Source organism: Nycticebus coucang, chromosome 8, assembly GCF_027406575.1.
Source record: "Nycticebus coucang isolate mNycCou1 chromosome 8, mNycCou1.pri, whole genome shotgun sequence".
In the NCBI taxonomy this organism is placed as follows: Eukaryota; Metazoa; Chordata; class Mammalia; order Primates; family Lorisidae; genus Nycticebus; species Nycticebus coucang.
In genome coordinates this window covers 106,370,692-106,373,778 of record NC_069787.1, presented here as the reverse complement: position 1 = coordinate 106,373,778, position 3,087 = coordinate 106,370,692, and positions in this window count along the sequence as shown.

Below are 3,087 nucleotides of genomic sequence, written 5' to 3'. Positions count from 1 at the left end.
TGGTAGCTCTGTGGTGTGGGAGGTGGTGGGACAGGGCAGAGTGGAGAAGAAACTAACATAAGCAGAAAAAGGCAAAAAGGGTGGAGAGGGGTGGGCATGTGACTGCAGGCCCGTGGTGGAAGAGGGGAGGACCAGGGCTGTCATCACAGACTAGGGTGGGTTGTGAACACCTCGCTTGGCCTTAGCGCACCATGGGAGCCACTGCAGGCTTCTGAGCACCGAGTGATATGATATGGGATATTGGGCTCAGAAAACAACACCCCAAAGTATGCTGCTTTGGCATGCTAAGAACTTAGAACTAAAGAACATAAGAAGGCCTCAAAAGCAGCCTGAGAATCAAGATTTCATGGGCCTTCTCCTGTCCTCCTGTCTCTCACCCCTCATCCTTCCCCAAAGCAAGTCATAGAGGGGATTCCTCTATGACAGAATTCCTCTTCTCCTAAACAGGTCATGGAAACGAGAGCCCCCTTCCTCCAAAGCCTAGAAATATTGCTCTCGCTGCCTCTGTATTTCTGTCTAGGAGCTAACTTAGTCTAGTTTGACATTAGGTCATAAGACTTTCATTCCAGAAGGATTCCACCCCATGTCTGGGAGGAGAAAATGCTACAAACTAGTGGCCCAGAGGAAGCAGAGCCAACAGTCTCAGCTGGGTTGCCCCTCTCGGTCTAGTACCATCAGATTATACCCTTTTGTCCAATCACATTTCTGCACAGCTGTCCATTCTTCATCAAACCTAAACATGGAAAGTTTCCTTTCAGTCTTCATGTCTGAAGGCTCCCATAGCACAGAAAATCTTGATTAAATTAGTTCATTATGCTTTCCTCCTGTCTTTTGTTCTAGGAGTGTTGCATCTTTCTGTCCCAACAGGGACATGGAGCAGGAAAGCACTCCAGCCATTGCTGGCAGGCCAGATGAGGGCAGGGAGAGGGACCCAAGCTCAAGTGGTTCAGGGGTGAAGCTTTGAGGGACCCATATGAGGATCAGAGATTGGTCACAGGAAGGAAGAGAAGAACAAGAGAGGTGGCCAGAGGAGCTGCTGCCTGGACAACAAGCACACTGAACTCACAGGAGATGAGGATATCAAAATGGCTGTGGGTTTAGGGAAGGGAGAGAAGGATGGTGCTCGACACAGCTCAGCAGTGGCAGGGGAGAGGGGGATGCCAGAGAGGACGATCACGGGCTTGGGTTAGGCCTTTCCATGTGAGGTGACAGAACAAAGATCACAAAGGTCAGTGTGTCCTGTCCCCCTCCACCACTATGCTCCAACGACTAACCCTTTCCTGCTCCAGGAGCCTGCCAGCCCCTGCCAGCTGCAGAGGGAGGGAGGCCTGGGTCAAGGCCAGGGCCAGGGCCACAGCTGAAGGAGCAGTCAGGCTGCTGGGGCCCGTCTTGAAGCTGGGAAATGACAACACCACCAGGGGTAAGGGAAGTAACAGGGAAAGTGGGGGAGAATGGGAGAGTAGAGAAAGAAGGAAGAAAGAGAACAGAGAGGGGGAGGAAGAGGAGGAGGAGACAGAGACAGAGAAGGGAGGAAAGGAAGGGCAGAGGGAAAGGCAGGGAAGTGTAAGAGGAGAAGGAAGAAAAGGAGGGGAGAGGAAGGGCAGAGGGAAGAGGAAGAAGAGAGAGGAGAAGAGGGGAGGGCAGAGGACGGGGCTAATGGGAGAGAGGAGAGGAGTGAATGGGGCGGGGAGAGAAAGGGGAATAGGTGAGAGGAAGGGACGGGGCGAGGGGGAGAGCAGAGAGGACAGGGGATGGGAGATGCCTGGACACACAGGCCGGGTACACAGCCCACAGCCAGAACAACAGCAAGGACAACAGATCCCAGGGTTTTCTTTAGTTGTTGTTTTCTCCAAAACACAGGAAGATTCATTTAAAAACAACTAGGCAATTAAGGCAGAGCTAGTGTACCCACAGGAGGCTTGGTTGGGGCCCTTAACTGGTGATGGGCTCAACCCTTTGTTAAGCATCTCCTCTGTCCTTATGAGAGCTCTTTCCACGACTATGAAGTAGGTGGACATTTTACAGATGAGCAAACTGAGGCTCAGACCAACTCAAACACTCATGCAGGATTCCGTATCTAGTAAGTAGCAGAGGCAGACTTTGAACCCAGGCATCTCTGTCCAGGATCCAAAGCCTTCCACATAGGCAGCAGCCCCTGACTGGGCACAGGGCAGAACTTCCAGAGCAAGCTCTAAACCCCTAGCTTCTCCAGAGATTTCCAATCCCTTCCTTCCCAATCCTTTGAAATCGAGCTTTATTTTTCTTAAATTAGCATTCTCTTAAAGTCTCCTTCAAGACTCATACCACTGCAGATGGTTCTCACTGAAGCGACTCATTTGCACTTTCTCTGCTGGAGGGTATAGGTCCTGCATCCCTCCCAAGGTGCAGAGCCCAACAGAGCTAATGGACAGAGCTGGCCTCCCAGAGCCAATTCTTCCATGTGAACCTGCTCTTTTCATTTGTGATTAAAAGGGCAGGGGTTGGACATATTTAATTTTGGCTCACTGATTACACTTGTTATGCAGATGGATACAATTAGAAGCTGGGGCTTGAGAAAATGAAATACAAATAAACAGAATTTTCAAGAACTTTAAAGATTTAGCCATGAATGTGCTAGGGCTAGCTCTCACTTTCATTACTCATGTTTCTGAATTGCTGAAGTTATAGAGGAAAGCCTATAAAAGGTGAACAAAATCCCACATTTTTTGGAATATTACAGTGGAACATGGACTCAGCCAAAGAGACCTTCCTGAGAGCTGTGTCAGAGGTGCTATGCCAGATGCTAGGGACCCAAAACATATCAGTCTTAGTTCTGAAAGGTAAGAAGACTTGTCTAACAAGAGAAACCATGCCAGCCATTTCACATGGAGGACATTTAGAACAGGGAATTGGTTACACAGAAGATGGAAAAGTTAGAACCAACCATTTCTTTCTTTCTTTTTTTTTAACCAGGAATCAAGGGCCAGAGGGAGGAAGGTGGTGTTATCAGAGCCCAGAAGCCAGAGTGCCAAGCAGGGCTGGACTGCAGAGAGAGGCTGTCAGAGGAGACACAGCCACCACCAAAAACCATGTCCAAAACAGAAGAGA